This window comes from Rhinopithecus roxellana, chromosome 8 (genome assembly GCF_007565055.1).
Source record: "Rhinopithecus roxellana isolate Shanxi Qingling chromosome 8, ASM756505v1, whole genome shotgun sequence".
In the NCBI taxonomy this organism is placed as follows: Eukaryota; Metazoa; Chordata; class Mammalia; order Primates; family Cercopithecidae; genus Rhinopithecus; species Rhinopithecus roxellana.
This window is the reverse complement of record NC_044556.1, coordinates 66126735-66146644: the sequence shown is the minus strand read 5'-3', so window position 1 is coordinate 66146644 and position 19910 is coordinate 66126735. Positions and strand designations below refer to the sequence as shown.

Genomic DNA, 19910 nt, shown 5'->3' with positions numbered 1-19910 from the left:
AAGCTTTTCTCCCCCATCAGCTCTGTCACATAGTGCTTGAAGGTCTTTCGTTACTTCCTAACCCTTTCCCCTTGTGATTAAGTGCATTAGTATCTTAATGAAAATGCATTCTGTTTATTGCCCTCTTGGGAAGGGGGAGGTCATCACACCAAATGCATAAATTGTCATCAGAGACGGTCCGAGCATAATTGCAATTTTGCTGCTCCATGTTTGCAATACTCAGGGTCCATCCAAGTCCCCTGAAACATGCGCAGATTCTAGTAATTAGCATAGAGTCTGCCTGGGACCACAGCATTGATGAAATATTTCAGAGTTAATCACACTTTGTAAACACTGATTTATATTGACTACCTTTCTTCAGACTGATGTCTCCTCATTAAATATCACATTAGTGGATTGCAGGGTAGTACAAAGACTCAACTACTCAGCAACTGCTAATTCAACAGGAAGTAATACCTAACCACTTATAACTACTGAAAACTGGTTAAGTATGCATGACTTGAAAGAAACACATTATAATTTGAGATAGCCTATCAAAATTGCCTAAATTAGCATTCTAATTCAGGGCATTTATAATAATAAAAGCAACTACTTTTTAACAGGAGGTTAAATAATAAGAGTAATATTAATTGCATCAATAGAAGTATATACCATCACCTTCCTTGGAGATATTACTGATGCTATACTCTTAGAAAACCAAGGATAAGTCAAAGAAACCAGAGTGGCTGGGTCACAGTTAAGAATAAAAGGATTTATAATCTGAACTTTAGATGAAACATTCTTCACTGCAGAGTGTCTTTAACCATTTCTGAATATTTATTTTGCATCAAAAGAGTTTTGCTAGTAATTTTCTAAGGGTTAATTAGTATTTGACTACTAGATCCTTCCAATCTGTACGGCTCCCCCTATACTCAAAAAGAAACAGGTCTTTGCTGTCTTAGGAAGGACTGAACAGTGACTGGTTAAAAGGATCAGAAAGAAAGAAGAAAAAAAAAGTTTGCCAAACAGCATTCTTTTCCTTTTTTCTGCCTGAAAAGTCAGTATGAAGTAACACTTTCATCACTTCCCTTATCAAGGCATGAGTGCTAGTCCTACCCACCTTTAACCCAGTGCTAAAAACTTCTACCAGGATGATCCACTGCCACAAACATAATCATCATTCTTTTCAAACCTGTTCCACTTCCTCTTTGAAAACTGTATCCCCATCCTTCATATCAACAAACTTCTGACAAGAATGCACATCAGGCATGTGTGAGCTCACACCTGGACTATGGCAGTTATCCTCTCCCTGGGCTTTTTGTCTCCGTCCTGACCCACTCTAATCCACGCAGCATACCGCTGTCATCTTCCTCTCCCCAATACTGCTTTGATCACGTCATTACGCTGATTTTAAAAAATGAATAGAACTATTTGCCTTTCTGGATGAAATATAAACTGTAAGGCTTACAAACAGGGTCTTCTCCCAGGCTTTCATTTACTTTTCCAGCAATATTGCTATTGTTACCTGACATGAACTTTTTGAGGCAGCCAATTTGATTTATTCATTTTTTGCTAAGTGTCCTTCAAACTTTCCTCTGAGAATTATCTATCTTTGCCACTTTTTCTAGTTAAAATATTTCCAAGGCTCCTTGTTCAAGTCCAACTCCATTCCAATCTTTCATGAAAACTTCTCTGACTATCCCAGAATATGATTTCTTGGTTTTCATATCTTTTCAGGTACTCTCATCATATCCAGACAGACCATATTTTATTATACCTTTCACACACACATTACCCATTGTATGGTAAGACACTAGAGGACAATGGACATTTTTTATGGAGTATAAAAACCATCCAAGCTGGGCGCAGTGGCTCATGCCTGTAATTCCAACACTTTGGGAGAACAGGTGTGGTGGTGCATGCCTATAATCCCAGCTACGTGGGAGGCTGAGGCAGGTGAATCGCTTGAACCCAGGAGACAGAGGTTGCAGTAAGCCATTGCACTCCAGCCTGGGCAACAAGAGCGAAACTCTGTCTCAAAAAAAAAAAAAAAAAAAGTCTAGTTAATTTTTCAAAATTGTGAAGAGTCGCTTTGACAAAAAATGGAAAAAAGTATAGCAAAAGGGGAAAAATTATGCCAAAAATATTACAAAAGCTTCTGAGGAGTGAAGTGTCAATAAAAGAGGGAATCATAAAGGAAATTATATTATATGGGAAATAAAAATCCATACTGATATGAATAGGATAAAAATAAAAGAAAAATAAAATAATACACATAGATGGTGCTAAATGAGTTATATAATTTTTATCTTACTATATAATTCTTATTGGTATTGACAAAATGAGTGCTCTCAGAATTGGAGCTACATTGGAGAACATATTTAGGATTGATTCAATAATAGTAGCTAAATCTATGAATGACTCATCTAGGAATAATTATGTAAAGATTTTAAATCTCTTCAAAAGGCAGAAGGGAATCTGTCAAATAACGATATGAGAGTTTTAGATCACATTTAAAGGACTCTGTTCTCCTTTTTATCCATTACATTCTATAATTCTTCAATGATAAGGAGAAATGTAAAAGCAGGGGAGGTTTTCCTAGTGTGTTAGAATGAAGTCTTGAAGTAGGACCTCTGCGTTATTCCTTGTTGAATCCTCAGTGCTAATCGATGAGCCAGGAGTTTTGTATTACGGCTGGTTTGGGATAGAGAGAGAGGTGGTTCCTGATATTAAGGAGTCTACCAAGAGGAGACAAGACGTATAAACAAACAATGCAGTTTTGTGGGTGGTGTCATGGTTCAGGACGTAGTACTGGCATACTGGTAAGTACATACATTCCCACAAACACAGGGATTATGCTTGGGAAGATCAGCAAATTCTTCACTAGGAGCAAATGCTTGAACTACACCGTGAAAAGTAAAGAAATGACTACGTTGGGGTGAAGGAGGTAAAGGACTCTTCCCAGAGCGACAGCAAATACAACATATGTGTAAAAATTTCACCATGAATGGATGGAAAACATAGTGGTCCTAGTGTCTTCACAAATGATATATTTTCAGCCGAAGTGTATAGAAATTGTTTCTGATTAGCTGGGTCTCTTTCACAAATATTTTTTTCAATAAAGTTGCCTTGACACATATGGATAACCTTGATTTCACTAAGTGACTCTGGTTTATATCTTGAAAAACAAGTCAACATCATTGTAAATAACTTATTTGCTGGAGGAAAACCTCTCTAATTTCCAAGCCCTCCCATTGAGTTACTCAGTTCATTGTTGTTGGCTATGATCACCCACCCAACAAAGTCTTTGATCCATGTTAGAGTCTACAGAAATTGTGCCCTTGAAAAACCTTCCCTGGTGCTTTTTCTATTCAATAAAGAAAGGATTTTATCCTAAAAATGTGCTGCCCCAAGCACCTGGGTAACGATGTTACATCTATTTTGGTAATGGTTTAAAGACATTACTCCCAGTAGACCATATGATCTCTACGGGGCACTTGTTTTCCTTCCATTCTCTAAAAGTGGAAACTAGACAAAAATATTTCCAGTAGCAACTATGGGCACCTGGAATATGAACACTGGATATTCACTCAGGAGGATGCAGAAGTTATTGTTCACAGCATAGGATTTTCATTTCGGACACGGGTTTCTTGGATTATAGCTTGCTATCTTCTGGGACACATTTGTTAGATGGCACCAGGGACTGAATTGGGCAGCTACTGATGACACGACTGGAATTTGCCCAGTTTTGTCAATAGCTAAGGAAGTGTGCTCTGCTGCAGAGGGAACCAAATCAACATGGAAGCTCTGGATTTTTAAACCAGGCTGACAAGAATGATAGAGCAATTTATAATATCTCCTGGCGGCTTTTCAGAAAGTCCCGGGCTCTGATTACTTATTTCAGAGTCTTTTGTACAATTAGTTTGCAGGCAATATAATTTTCTCACTTACTGCTTAATAGAATCTTGCAGCTAGCTGGTGGAGAGAATAACAGGGTGTATGTAAAACTCCAGCCTGGAGTGCCAGTGGATAATTTGTATATTCCTTTCAGTCACTTAATGGACTTTTACAGTTTGGCAGTGAAAGGGCTGAATGATGTAAATTAGCATGGCATCTCAAAATAAAAATATATGTCAAATCTTTATTCCTGAATCACATCACTCCCACATGGTAATGATACATTTGGATTTATGTAGTTCCTAAGACATGTCCTCTTTTTCATACATAGACATCACAATTGTAAAGCCGATTGGAGAGCATCTGTATATTTCTCGCAATTGTTTTAATTTTATTAACAGAACCAAATAGCTTGCAATGACCCACAGGGCACTCCAAGTGGGATTTATTCAATTGTTTTTCAACATTAAGTGATTTAAAAATAACGGAATTTGCCTCAGTACACAATTACAGAGCACTGAAATCTTGCAGGCAATAATCTGTAGTATTTTTGTTTTAAATGCCCTAAAACATAAACAAGAAAGAAAGAAAGAAAACTCTGTTTTTATTATATAGTAGCAAAGGTTTTTCCATTTTTACAGTGATCCAACTTTCCTTTTTTTCTTTGTCTTTCTTTCTTGTTTTCAATGCTTTGTTTCTAGCTATTCTGTGCTCATTTCCACCTGAAAAAAAAAATACTATCTATAGCTGAGATTCATAATATGGAATAGTAATTTATTCTATATACATAACTTTTTAAAAGCCATAATTACATCAATGAACACGTAAGTTAAGGGAGTTATATGTTTTTCAAAGAATGCATCAACAGTTCGACTTCAAATAAGTTATGTAGGAATACTACATCTGTTCTCAAGGGATTCCATCAATGCTTTTTGGTGCTTCCTTTAGAACTGCCACCAGAGCCACTTTACAAGGTATAAACAGGGATTGGGAGGCACTATATTATATCTCATTTTCACCCAAACGTATTGCCCTTTGCATTTTGACATGAAGCCAGATGATTTTTGTTCATTACTAAATTTTAAGTCTACCCTTAAAGGTCAATGATTTGCCATCACTGAAGCTATTGTGAGACTCTGTTTCAGGCTCTAAAAGAGAATTTCCAAAAATACTACAAGAAATGGGTAGTATCATCCTACTAATGGGACCCCAGACCACCTGTCAGGTGAGGTTGTGGCATACTGAAGCGGGAGGAGAGGAGCATCACAGCAGGTAATAGTTAGAGCTGACTCTTATCAAAGCAATTTCATACAGAGGAGTGTGCCCAAGTCTCATGCTCTTTGCCTCTGAACTGTCTCTCTACCCCATAAAAAATGAGGTGGGGGACAGGAGGGTATAGACAAGATCTTTTGCTAGTTGGTTCTTTAGCATTCTATAGGATTCAATTCTGACAATCATAAATGTAGTATATAAGAGGCATACAGCATAGCGGCACAAATTGCTGCATTTTCAAGGTGAAACTCAAGCCTCACTCCCAAATAGGAATGGACGATGCTTTGCCCTTAAGGGAAAAAGACTGGAAGAATATTCACAAGCAGGCAATGTCTAGTGACTAGAGATCACACACTCTGGTTTCATCCTACAGTGTCCTGTGTTTGGGAGAGTCACCAAGGCTACAGTCTGTGCCAGTTCTGGCCACTCCCTGTGCAAAATTTCTAATGATAAGATTCTATTCCTCCACTGTATTGAATGAAAAATGCTTAGCATTTAAAAATGCTAAAATATGAGGACAAATTACTTAGCCTTGATTTTTTTCCAGTTTAAAAAAAAACTACATCTTCCCTCAGGTTCCCCTAAATTTGTAAATATGGGCATTCTTTTATCACTTTAATTCTACAGCCATCAACTAAACAGTAGACAATGTGCATGTTCATTTTAGGACAATTTTATTATTACACTTTAAGTCGTAGGGTACATGTGCACAATGTGCAGGTTTGTTACATATGTAGACATGTGCCATGTTGGTGTGCTGCACCCATTAACTCATCATTTACATTAGGTATATCTTCTAATGCTATCCCTTCCCCTTCTCCCTACCCCATGACAGGCCCCGGTGTGTGATGTTCTCCTTCCTGTGTCCAAGTGTTCTCATCATTCAATTCCCACCTATGAGTGAGAACATGTGGTGTTTGGTTTTTAGGACAAAATTTTTGTATGTCCATTCTATGTCCATCTTTAGTATGTTACTTTGCGTATAGTTAAGAAAAATGTCTGAGGAGGAATGTGTGACAGGAGGGGAGGAGAAAAGAAAGAAAGATCAGGAGCTGTGGCTCACTCCTGTAATCCCAGCACTTTGGAAGGCCAAGGCAGGTGGATCACCTGAGGTCAGGAGTTCAAAACCAGCCTGGCCAACATGGCGAAACTCCATCTCTACTAAAAATACAGAAAAAGAAAAAAAAAAAAAAAAAGCCAAGTATGGTGGTGCACGCCTGTAATTCCAGCTACTCAGGAGGCTGGGGCAGGATAATCACTTGAACCCAGAAGGTGGAGGTTGGAGTGAGCTGAAATCATGCCAGTGCACTCCAGCCTGGGTGACAGAGCAAGATTCCATCTCAAGAAGAGAAAAGAAAAGAAAAAAAAAAAAAAAAAGAAAAGAGAAGAAGGGAAGGGAAGGGAAAAGAAAAGAAGAGAAGAGAAGAGAAGAGAAGAGAAGAGAAGAGAAGAGAAGAGAAGAGAAGAGAAGAGGGGGAGGGGAGGGAGGGAAGAGAGCAGGGGGAAGGGGAGGTGAGGAGAGGAGAGGAGAGACGAGACCAGACGAGACGAGACGAGACGAGACGAGACGAGAAGAGAAGAGAAGAGAAGAGAAGAGAAGAGAAGAGAAGAGAAGAGAAGGGAAGATGCAAACCTAGGTTCAAATTCCAGCTCTACCATTTTATTGGCTGTGTGAACTTGTACCAGTTGCCTTTGTTACCCACAGTTTGCTAAAGCATAAAAAGAGGAATAATCATATCTGCTTTATAACTTTGTAAGAATTACATGAAATGAAGGTATTAAGATCATATACATACAGTTTTGATCCCTTTTCTGAGGAAAAAGGAGAGAACTGTCTTAAGATCCCATTTATTGTTATTTATCTTGAATCCTAAGGCTTTAATCTCCAGTTTGCAAATATTATAAAATAAAATAACCTTCCTCAGATTTATGCAAGGGTGTGAAAATGAATATGCCACTCACTCAGAGACACTGAAAGAAGATTTTGTCCTTTCAACACTTCTAGGGAGAGCATTTAGCTATGTTTTACAGTTATTGAGAAGGAAAGGAAGACAGTTGTTCTTGCAAGTACCAAAATGTCTGAGAAGTGAGTTTCTGAGGCATCAACTACATCTCCTCATGAACACTTCCTGTCTCTACCTTGGAGCATACACAGTGCCTATCGCTGGGTATGATCTGATTAGAACAGAGGGCAAAGCATTTGCAAAGCTCTTCAAAAATCTTATTCCTGCCTTATCTCTTGCCACAGTTCCAGGTTGCCTTCTACCCCATCTCAAGCCCACCCGCTTGTCTGAAACCCACATGGCATTACTGGAAGTTCCTAGAAAGCAGCATCCTTTCCTGCTGCTCCTCTCTATGTGCTGCTTCTATCATTTCTTCAGGGAGATGATTCCAGGGCTCCCAAGACTGAGTTAGGGGTCCTTATGGGTGTAACTGGTTCATCCCACACTTACCTTTCAGATGAGTCCCTCTCTTAGCACTCAACACACTTTATTATATGTGTCTGTGGAATCGCCCCCGTTCTGTCTCAACTGTATATTCTTTGAGGGCAGCATCTTATTCCCTTCAGAATCCTCTGTGTACAAGAGAGTGTCAGATCAAGTCAATGACCCATTGGAAACACTCATTTGTCAACTTAATTTTTAGTGAGTCCGTTATTCATTCCCCCATTTTAATGTTTAGCCCCAAATTATTTAGAATAATTTAGAATAAAAGTGTTAGCAATCCACCAAGAGTATATTATTTGGCATAAAACAACACAGACTTATAGGATATTTGATTCAAAGAGATTCTAAATTCCAGTTGCTTCAGCCCCCTTGTTTTATGTAGAAGACCATAAAAGCGGTAATATATAATGACATATCTATTATCTATGATCTATGATAATAGATCATATTATCATAGATCATAGATAATAGATAAGTGATCTATGATCGCTCCACACTCTTTATAAGAATATGGGTTAGTTAACTGCAGAAATGAGAATAAAACTGAGATATCCCAACATCCAGTTCAATGGCCTTTAAATGCATCCACAAAAGCTAAGATATCAATACCTAAGAACAGGATAATAACAAACACTAAGACTCTCAGGTACTCTTTGATGTGCTTTACATTGTGAACTCCCATTTCGTGATTAGAGATTTAAGGCAGAGAGAGAATAAGGTAACATACCCAGAATCATATAGCTAACAAGCGCTAGAGACAGGATTTGAACCCAGGCAACCTGGATCCAAAGTTTGTGCTCTTAAATATGAGGCAATCCTGCCTAACTCTAATCTTTTAAAAGTAATTAATTAAATGTTGTTAAGAATAGAAATAAAAACAAAAGTTCCATCTTCTGAAAGAGCACTCTGTGTAGCTATTGCTGTTGCTATTGTTACTAGTCAGAAAGGAAATGTTGATGCCTGACATAGGAGCCTGAGAGTGATAGGTTCAGGGTGGATCTTGGCATTGTCTTTTGCTGTTGTCAGACTTATGGTGTAAGTGCAGCTGTGGGATAGGATAGGGTTGCTTTCAGAGAACAGAATCTCTCAACACCTCAAAAAGAAATCCCTCAACTTGTCTCTGTACCAGTATGGTTGATGGCCGGTTTAATTCCACAGAAACCAAACAGAGCATATCACCAAAGCAACAGGTGTCAGGGTGTACACAATGCATTTTAACAATCCCAAAATAATGTTTTTGTTCATGATGGAAAAAAAAGTAATCCATAATCATGAGGGTGTGTTCTGAAATACATTTAAAAAGGACTGGTAAGTGTATAATAAAAATACACTAGTGAAAATGATGGAGAATATAAACGTCTCTCATTCAAGGACTAAAGAAATTCAATGTTTTTAGTTCTGATATAATGATGTCTCCTTGTAAAAGGCAATTGTTTTTTACAGTGTAAAATGTGTATCCTACATGATGTATACAGTCTCTTCTTCTTAGTTTTTACGCTCTTACAGTACACAGATCATGTCACAGAAGTCCTTATAAAAGAGCTCAAAGGTGACCACTGCCACAAGAAATATATAATATCTGAGCTCACCACAACCTCCAAATTTGCTGTGCACTATATCCAACATCAATTTTTACATGTTCTTCTTCTACCTGTGAATTTTAAACAACCTTGATGCAAGTCTGCCTATCTGTCTTTCAGAACATGCAACAACAATAAAAGGCTTGTTAATAAAATATTCTTGGAAAATAAAGCAATGCTAATTACATTTAATGCATTCACTATCTTTGGATAGAAACGGTTTCAATGTGTACATTTTACGGTGACTTTTGCAGACTGGTACAAGTTCATATGACCAGTTAGAGACATTTGGATGATACCCTATATGACAAAAGCAGATTCTTAAATAGAAATTTTACTTCTTGCGATTTCCCTTCTACCTTAAACAAGTATAACCTTTTCTAATACCATCCCGAAGTGCTTCTGTTCTTGGATGCTATCAACGTGCCCAAAGTTTGTCAGAAAAGAAAAAATGGAATTAGAGTTTGCTTTTAAGATCAAGTTCATATATTCAACAAATATCTGCATCCTCTAAAATTAATACTGATTTGGGGAACTCCTTCTTGACGTAAGTAATGGTAATTGATCTGTGTGTAAGATGTAGGAGGCAGTATAACATATGGATTACGAGCTAACATACTGGAGTCAAATTGTGCTGCCTCATTCTACCATTTTCCATTTGACTTTGGAACAGCTCTTAAATTTGGAGTTACCTTCTTTATGAATGACATGTGGATGGGTAATAATAATTGATACATTATGGGATTGCTATTAATATTAAGTAAGATCATGTATTTAAGATGCTTAGCAGAGTTCCTGACAGGGAGTGAGTATTGATTATAATATTAGTAATAATTACAGCATCATTACTGTATTCAGGGAAGCAATGCAGGAGAAAGAGCTAAGAGAGACTCAAGAAGTGCCCCAATGCTGGTTCTCAGCACAGAAGTAAGGAAGTGCCAGTCAGAGAATTTCTTCTGGCCTTGTGCTTGTTGCCAAAAGACAAAGAACTGATATCTGAGTCAAAAGGCACTTTGTGAGAAGCAAAAGCGAACCAACCAACCAAAGAGTATGCCATGGACTCAGTCATAAAAGAAGGTAAAACATTCAAAAAACAGTAATTACCCCAAGGGTCAGGGAACTCAGACAGGGCTGCTGGCTGGATTAAGAGAAAGATGAGGAAAGCCCAGAAAACAATGGAAGCTCCTGGCATGTAGTCTGTATCTGAAGTTTAAAATAAAATCTGCATATCTGAACTGTCTGCTGTGTTAGAGATTTCAGATAAGTGCCTTGCATCTCCCTACGAAGAGTAAGAAAGAGAAGTATAGAAGACAACTTAGCAGGGAGAGTGGGGGGGTTCCTGTTTGATGATTGTCAAGGGACATAGGGTAAAAATGCCTCCTTCACTGTGGGATATTTGTTTAACTCTAACTCTTCCACAGAAGAGCAGGGGTTTGGTTGGCAAGCTTTTCTGAAAGACCCAGATTGTACATATTTTTGTCTTTGCAGGACATTCAATCTCTGCTGTGACTCCTTAACTCAGCTGCTGTAGCACAAAAGCAGTCACAGGCTATACTAGAATAGGTGTGGCTATGTTCCAATAAAACTTTCTTTAGCAAAATGGATTTGGCCCGCAGGCCTTGGTTTAGCCATCTCTTGTCTAAACCATATGGACAAAAGGCTGCAATGACAAAAATACTTTATAGTCTATCATCCATTATTTCCTTTCTTGCTCACGACTCTGTAAGGTAGTTTCCCCCAAGTTAGGCACAGAAACTTTTTAAAGAAATCTTTGTAAATTGATAATAACTGAGAAGAACAAATGGAAGAATCAGTTGGAAAACTTTTGCTTTAAGTATCACAAAATGTGAAATTGTTCTCCATATAAAACATAGGCGAAGCTCTGGGGCACAGTTGAGGTTTTTCCAAAAGCAGGAGGCACTTTGGGAGTAGCGAAGATGTTCTGGAGGCCAAAGCAGGGAGAAAAGGCACACTCGAGGACAACACACAGGGCTACATTCCTTCCTTTGAAGATTTTTGTGCTTATCTCTGATCGTCCTCAAATGGAAACTGTAAATAGTACGCACTGAAAGGAAAATGGATATCAGAATGTAGATTTGGGATATGTATTCAGATTCACGCTAAAGGTACATTCAGATTTTCAGCTCTACATTCTAAATTAACAAAGATGTCCCTGAACTAAATAATCTCTCAGGAATAGTCTTTCTAGTATCATTCAGAGATGCCCTTTCTTTAAGTCTGCTCAAATTGAGATAAAATGAGATTTAATTCCAAGTAATATAGCAACTTTTTGTTAAAAATAAAGATTAAAAAAATTTTTTCTCCTTCTAACTAGCATTCATCATCATAAGAAGAAAAAAAGACCAAGACCAACAACAACAACAGCAAAAAGGGATTGATTCTGAGCTGCCTTCTGGAGTGGTCACAAAGTTTATGCAAATGGACAATTATTCTCACATCAAAACAGGAGAGAAATAAGCCTCTTTCTTCCTAAAATAATTAATTAAAGAATACAGAAGTGTCATCAGTGGAGACAGATTTTTGAGTTCAGTCTAAGACTAACAAACGAAAATTGGGTGGAGAAATGAATGTTAGATGACAAAAATCCAGAGAACTGACACGGGAAATGGAAATGGTGGTGGCACTCAAGCATTGTGCTCTCAAGCTTCACATTTAAGGGATTTCTAAAAATGAATTACAAAACGTTTAGGTATTTTTAAGACTTAGTTCTGACTGTCTCCTTTCTAAAAACCTTGACTATTATCTAATCATAACATTAAGCATATTCTTAATTCCTCATTTTTATTTTAATAACTTAAACAATTTTGCCCATGGATTAAAATTCTCTCAAGAAAAATACAATCTAAAATCATTCAATCTTTTAAAAGCTTTTAAAATATACAAGGCAGTGTAATGAAAGGGTTAAGAGGACAGGCTATGGGTTCAAGATTTTGGGGACCCAGTTGTTCTTTGGGCAAATACTTCCCTGTGCCTCAAGTTCCACATCTATAAAAGAAGACAATATAATAATGATAGGACTGCCTACTTCATTGGGATGATTAAAGAAATAAGATAATTAATGTAAAGCACATAGAACAATGTGTGACACTTTGCAAAATCAAATGTATCCATTATTTTTATAAATTAAACTAATATATTTATTATTACTATTAATATTATTATAAGTCAACAAATTCTTCATCTAAAGGCATTGCATTAAGCTCAGGAATCTTAAAACAACTATGTACTTTATCCATATATATAAGCCTAAGGTGATAAAATATTAGAACTTTGGTATATTTATAAATTTGGTTTATATATAAAATCTTCCAAAAATATTTAAACATTCACCTCCGATCCATTAGGATGGTTGCTACTGAAGGGGAAAAAAAAAAAAACAGAAAATAACAAGCACTGAAAAGAATATGAAGAAATTGGAACCCTTGTGCTCTGTTGGTGGTAATATAAAATGATACTGCTGCTCTAGAAAGCAGTATGGGAGTTCCTCTAAGAATTATAAATAGAATTACCACGCGATCCAGTAATTTCACTTCTTGGTGTATGTATATATCCAAAGGAATTAAAAATAGAATCTCAAACAAGTATTTGTACACCCATGTTCACTGCAGTAGCATTTATAATAGCCAAGAGATGGAAGCAACCTAAATGCCAGCCAAGAGATGAATGCACAAAGTAAACGTGGTCTATCCATACAGTGGAACATAGCAGTCCTCTGGTATTTGTGGTTTCACTTTCAGCAGTTTCAGTTACCCAAAGTACAGTAGTACAGTAAAATATTTTGAGAGAGACACTACATTCACATAACTTTTAGTACTGTATATTGTTATAATTGTCCTATTTTAGTATTAGTTATTTTTGTTAATCTCTTATGGGGCCTAATCTGTAAATTACACTTTATCATAGATATGTATGTATAGGAAAAAAAAAAAAAAACCCTCTGTAGGGTTCAGTCCTATCCATAGTTTCAGGTATCCACTGGCGGTCTTGGTACACATCCCCTGCAGATAATGGAGAAGAACTCTTGTATTATTCCGTTTTTAAAAAGAAATCCTGTCATGTACAATGACATGAATGAACTTTGATGATATTATGCTAAGTGAAATAAGCCAGTGACAAAAAGACAAAGATGACATGATTCCACTTACACGAGATATCTAGAGCAGCCAAACTCATAGAAACAGAAAGAAGAATGGTGGCTAGCAGGGACTGGGGGTAGGCAGAAATGAGAAGTTGTTTCATGAGTGCAGAGTTTACATCTAGCATGATGAAATACTAAAGATTCATAAGCTATTGCACAATCATGCACATAGAGTTAACACTAATGTACTATACATTAAAAAATGGTTAAGATGGTAAATTTTATGTTTTTTACCACAATCATTTTTTAAGTTTAAATGTCATTTATTTTAAATATCAGCAGATTAGCTTTTAAGTATAAAAGCTAAAATACTACACCAGCACCCTGTACCTAATTTTGAGCTTATGTGAAACCTTTTAAATTGTATAAATGAGCTCCAATGACTAGACCGTTACATCACTGAAGTCTCATTATCAGCAACTTTAAAAGAAAGTGAATTCATGTGGTTTATAACTTGAGTGAGTTAACGTGTTTTATAACTTCTAAGAAATTGTCTAAGTTTATCCAGTAATATATCAGGAAAACACATCACTGCCCTGGGCTTTACCAAAAAAAGAAAATAAAGTCCTGACCCATGACTTTACTCATGTCAAAATTCTGAACCCCACCCAGTCATACCTCACCAGTTGCCTAACAGCTTCCATAGTTTGACTTTCAACAAGAACTGATGTTCCCTTTCTTATGGATTTAGCAAATCATATTGAGTCATATTCCCCCACAACGAGTTACCAAGCAAAAGTGACCCACATCAGTAGGAACCTCTGACAACACAACTCTCATCATTCATTTCTGTTTTCTTTCCTACATTTAGAGTGAACATTCTGATATACCCTACCTGGCTTTATCCATAACCAATTCTGAGTTTACTGGAGGAATGGCTTTTATTGTATAATTATTTGAACATATGTACAAAGACATGCATTGTGAAAGATATAAAGCACAAAGTATCATTCCTATTGTTTAGCTCTCAAGCATTTAACATGGTGTTCGGTAGACTGGGTCTGTTCTAACAGGGTCTGAAACAACCTTATTTGTCATGACTTGGTTCTGGGTTAAGGGAGCACAAGGAGGAATGAAGGAAAGCTATCAGAGTACTAAGAAAGGCACTGATGTCTTTGTTTGGGAGTTTATCTTGTAATCAAAGAACTGCCTCCAGTACCTTCATCAAAACAAATAGTCATCAGATAATAGAGATTATGGATGGCATGTCCTCTGGGGAGAGTCCAGTGATCTGTAGGCAAAGAGTCAGCCACACCCGCTTCCTGAAAGTTCACTCACAAATGTAAAATTCTACCTTGCAAAAGGTAGAAAAGTCAATGGCGTTTTTATAAGAATTAATTGGAAGTGATCTGTGAGGTCTCTTAGACTGGAACATAAAAACAACACAAACTTCCTTCTCAACAGTTACTTGCTAGGAGAGCTCATAGACTTCACAGGTTGTAGTTTGGGGCAGGTTAAGAGAACTCCCCTCCCCCCTCCCAAAAAAAAAATCACTGGAAGAAATGGCAATGCAAGGGCTTCTTTTCCATAAGAGAATGATTGAATAGGGAACAGGTACGTTTGAGTGGCCCAGACGGGTCAGGATAGGGGATGCTCCCACACTGGAACCAGAGAGGCATCGGGTCTTATGCCAGCTGCACCCATAGTCAGCACCTGGAGGGCAGCTTTGCATCCATGCTGCTCCTTCTGAGGACACTAACTCAGGAGAGCCATGGGGAATGGATTTTATTTTCTGAGTGCAGAGGGTTTTATTAAAGGAAAAATAAATAAGAGTATAGGCTCTGATTAAGTATGCATGTGTAAAGAGAATTTATTCCAGAATTACATCCGTATTTTTTTGGATTCTAATATAGGCCATATCACACAGCAGAATCCATGAAATATGGGTTTATGTAACAGATACATTATACGTTTGGTTAAAGTATAAAGATAGAACTAACTTTAGGACAGGTGCAGTGGCTTACGCCTGTAATCCCAGCACGTTGGGAGGCTGAGGCGGGTGTATCATCAGAGGTCAGGAGTGAGAGACCATCCTGGTCAACATGGTGAAACCCTGTCTCTACTAAAAGTACAAAAATTAGCCAGGCATGGTGGCATGTGCCTATAATCCCAACTACTCAGGAGGCTGAGGCAGGAGATTCACTTGAACCCGGGAGGCAGAGGTTGCAGCGAGCCAAGATCACGCCATTGCACTCCAGCCCAGGTGACAGAGTGAGACTCCACCTCAAAAAAAAAAAAAAAGATAGTACTAAGTTGAAAAACTATGAAAAAGCTTGTCCTTTTATTAAATGTAACTATCATGAATTAGTGATATTGCTACTACAAAATGTATTATTTTGAATAAATAAGACCAGGCGTAGTGGCTTACACCTGTAATCCCAGCACTTTGGGAGGCCAAGGCGGGCGCGGATCAACTGAGGTCAGGAGTTCGAGACCAGTGTGACTAACATGGTGAAACTCCATCTCGATTAAAAAATACAAAAATCAGCTGGGCATAGTGGCCGGCCCCTGTAATCCCAGCTACTCAGGAGGCTGAGGCAGGAGAATCATTTGAACTCGGGAGGCGGAGTTTACAGTGAGCCAAGATCACACCATTGCACTCCAGCCCAGGCGACAGAGTGAGACTCCGTCTCAAAAAATAAATAAATAAATAAATATTTAATTTCACCAGAGGAACATGAAACACTTACTATCACTTCCTCCAAATCATTGTGAAGTAACAGAGACAGTAGGAAAAAAGGTTACCCTTTTGCAAATACATTGCTAGGAAAGTTAATTTTGTTAGCCTAATTTGACATGAGCTATCGTTCGGCATTAAAAGTTTTACTGCAAATTTGTGTCCATCCTGAATGCCACTGGCATATACCTCTTACATGGGATAGGCTCTTATGTAGTGTCACCCAACAGGAAAATACACCCTACAAGTCAAAGCTAAAATGATGTGCCTATTTTAAATGACTTTCGAAATATAGTAACATAATGCTATGTGTTTAGTAAACATGTAAATGACAGCAGAGATTCTGTTTCCTGCAAACTGGAGTTTCTAATATTTGAAGGACAAAAATCTAGTGAGAATCGTTACATTTTATTATGTTTTTCTTTCCTTGATCAAAGATCAACCATGAAATAAAATCTCTGAAAATAATCACTCTGATTTTACACAACCCAAAGATCTTTTTTCATCAGCCACTCTGTTACTTTGTCTTAATTTACACCGATTCTGTTTTCTAATTAGCTAGCCAACACACACACACACACACTCACACACACACATATTCACACACATATATAATAGTGCTCACAGATGTGTAGTTCAAACAGGCTTGAAATATCCAAACAGAGAAAAGAGACTAGAAAATTCTGAAGAAGTAAAAATATTCTGAAAAGGGAAATAATAGACTAAAAAAAAATCATCATGATAGAGACTGGGTTTCAATTTAATAAATGATATGTACACAAAACTGCCTAGGAAATCCTTTGGCGTAGAAATCTTGTTCATCAATGTTGCCTACAAGGAAGATAAATAGGGTGTTTTGGTTTACAAGTTACCCAAACTATGACCAGCAGGTCAAATCCAGGTCTGGGCTTGTTTTTGAATGCCCTCAAGCTCAGAGTGTTTTTTTATATTTTTAAACAGTTTTAATAAACAAAACAAAGAGTATGGAACAGAGAAGGCATGTGGCCCACAGATCCTAAGATACGTGATAACCTAAGATATTTAAACTATCTAATTTATTATCTGTCTCTGCTGACCAGTAGCTCTTTGACAACCTCAGAAGTATAACAATTTAGGTGACTTCCCAAGTCAGAACAAACCATGGAAAAGGAATCACTACTCATTTGTCCCAATAAGTGGTTCCAGTAAGTCAAAATCAGAAAAAGAAAAACTAAATTATGCTGTTTTAGGACACAAATTCATACAGTACATCTTCACCAAAAAAGAAAGTCTGTAATACTAACTTTTACTATTAAAATAAACACTGAACCTAACAATTAAAATAGCAAGAGTAGAATGATACTTGTTATTTATAATTTGGCAATATTAATGCATTTCAAAAGCTCAGACATAATGGGCATCAAATGCAAGAAGAAGTGGAAAAGTCAAGCTTATAACAAAAGCAAGTTAAGAGTTAAAGCAGGCTGGGCGTGGTGGTTCATGCCTGCAATCCCAGCACTTTGAGAGGCAAAGGAGGGCGGATCACTTGAGGTCAGAAGTTTGAGATCAACCTAGCCAACATAGTGAAACTCTGTCTCTATTAAAAATACAAAAATTAGCCAGGTTTGCTGGTGTGTGCCTGTAATCCCAGCTACTTGGGAAGCTGAGGCAGGAGAATCACTTGAACCCAGGAGGCGGACATTGCATTGAGCCAAGATGGCACCACTGCACTTCAACCTGAGTAACAGAGAGAGACTCTGTCTCAAAAAAGAAAGTTAAAGCAATGAATTACAGACAACATTTCTTTGGAAAATATTACTTCTATATTTAATTTAACACTGCATTCGAACTGATAATTACTGCGATCCATCAAGTCAATTTAGACATTTCCACATTATTTTGGATTTCAATTTTAGAACATATTAGATTTTTAAAGCTACCATTTACTATAAACTGAGGTAGTTATTTTCTCTAGACACTGTTTGGGTTAAATATATTTTATCAGTTTCCTTTGGAAGGTTCATATCATGTACACTCAATTTGTAAGTTCTTATTTTCTCTATGACTGAAAACATTCTAAGACTGAAACAGCACATGATGGCAAAAGAAATGCCACACCAGGAAAGATCCTCTAGGACTACACTGCCTGCTTCAGGAAGGAGTCATACAATTCACGGCGTAGGAAAGCAGTTGGTCGCATCAGATCCAAGGGCTATGCCCGCATGCCTTTAGCATATGGCTTGCAGGAAAATGACTAATCTTAATGCCCCATGTTTAAGGTGAGATTTAGGCTCACATTAATGCCACCTTAGCCTCAGAAAAGAAAAGCCCTTGCCTGAAGGCTGTGGGCTTTAGAAGGTACACATAGCACAAGGATCCCATTCAAAGTGCGAAGGGAACGAAGTCCAGCTGGAGCCGTCCCCTAAGTACCCCATGATCCTGAGTACCTGGGACCCTCAAACTCCCTGGCTAGATCACCACAAGCCAATGGAAGTACCAGGGTCTGAGCGGGACTCTCTCCTGGGTGTGTCCTCTGGAAAATAGACTGGAACAAACTGCCTTTCTGGTGTGCACATTAGACCTGTGCGTGGTTAAGAAACAGCTGCTGGGAAGGGGTCACTGGGCTTTAGATGTGTGGGCAAGGGTGTCCACCCTATGTACAAGATTGGGAGATAGAGGAGTGGGAAAGAAAGGGGATGGGCTGTAGGCTATGAACCAGCTCTCCTTGCACTGCCTCTCACTGACACAAAACTGCTCCTTGGAGTCAAAGTCTGACTAATAAAAAGTCAGTCTCCCAGGTCATTATGAAGGTATAGTTGGTCAAATAAGAGACTAGAACAAATTTCACTTAGGGATTTGATATCTTGATTTATAACTTTAACATATTTACATATACTACGCAGTATTTAGGTGTGTGCTGTACTCTTGTCCTAGGTCCCACAGTGTTCAGAGTGGACTTAGTTCCATAATGGTCACTCCCACACCTCACGCAGGGAAGAAATGCTACTACCTCAGGGCCTAAATTTCACATGTGAAGCTTAACTGAGAATTTAATGTTTTATGCAAGTTCCAAATTCAGGCTTGCTTTTTGATGTACGCAGTTTCCCATCCATATTCACAGGGAAATAAAGTTAATTGAGCACCATAAGCTAAATATAACTAAACAAATTCCCAGACAGTTCACCTAAATGCCTCCAATCATATAAAGGCACCGTCAGTGAGAAATGGCTACAGGGAGAGAGGGTTTGTGATCATAGCTAAGGGTGGAGACAGCTGTGAGCTCAGGAAGGTGACATACCTGTCCTTCTAGTTTAGCATCAAGGATAACTCTGTACTATATGACACGAACCATCCAGTGTCTGCGTATCCCAGTCACATTCCCAATACCAGCCAAAGTTAATAATTTATTGTACATTTACTATGGGTCAAGTACTTTGATACTCATTCTCTCATGTAACCCTCACCACTTGGGAAACAGAGGAACGGAGGGGTTAAGGTCTCACAGCTGGTAAGTGACTGAGACTTTGGCCTGGCTTTTATAAATCCAAAACCCATGCTATAATGAACATCTTTTAAAATATCATATTTTTAAATATGCAATTTCCCACTTTTTAAATGTGGGGGAAAGAAGAATACTCTTTAGCACTATAAGGAACAGTTAGGATGGCTATATTATCTACACAAAGAAAATTATTTATAAAATCATTTTCCTTATGATATGGACAGAAAAACTTCAGGAGGCCAGTGTTTTTTGTCTATTAAAAAATGAAATATGTATTGACCTACTTGGGTATAAGGATGTTTTCCTTCTTTTGCCTCCTTAACAAGAGTCTAGGGGAAACTCTTAATGAGAAGTTTGAAAAGAAAAGAAAAGAAAAGAAAAAAGAAAAGAAAGAAATAGAAGGAAGGAAGGAAGGAAG

General features: G+C 37.7%; 1 protein-coding gene across 2 annotated transcripts in view; it reads right to left on the bottom strand.

Moving 5' to 3' along the window:
* ESRRG (estrogen related receptor gamma) overlaps positions 1-19910 on the bottom strand; it is a 226144-nt gene that overhangs the window by 154736 nt on the left and 51498 nt on the right. The window lies entirely within an intron of this gene.